The 241-nt window shown below is 66.4% G+C and overlaps 1 protein-coding gene across 1 annotated transcript in view; it reads left to right on the forward strand.

Moving 5' to 3' along the window:
• Window positions 1-241, forward strand: part of IQCA1L (IQ motif containing with AAA domain 1 like) — a 53,322-nt gene that overhangs the window by 39,214 nt on the left and 13,867 nt on the right. The gene's annotated exons all lie outside the window — the stretch shown is intronic.

Consider the following 241-nt stretch of genomic DNA (forward strand, 5'->3'; position numbering starts at 1 on the left):
GGCCGCGCGTGAGACGGGAGGCTGGACTAGAGGGACCCTCCCTGGTCTGACCCAGCAGGGCTCTTCTGGTGTTCTTCTCAGGGGAAGGCCTCGGCCTCTCTGCCCTGTTGCTGGCCCTCCAGAGGGACTGGCTGGCCCCTGTGTGAGACGGGAGGCTGGACTAGAGGGACCCTCCCTGGTCTGACCCAGCAGGGCTCTTCTGGTGTTCTTCTCAGGGGAAGGCCTCGGCCTCTCTGCCCTG

Source organism: Gekko japonicus, unplaced genomic scaffold (assembly GCF_001447785.1).
Source record: "Gekko japonicus isolate JY-2015 unplaced genomic scaffold, Gekko_japonicus_V1.1 scaffold2912, whole genome shotgun sequence".
Lineage (NCBI taxonomy): Eukaryota > Metazoa > Chordata > Lepidosauria > Squamata > Gekkonidae > Gekko > Gekko japonicus.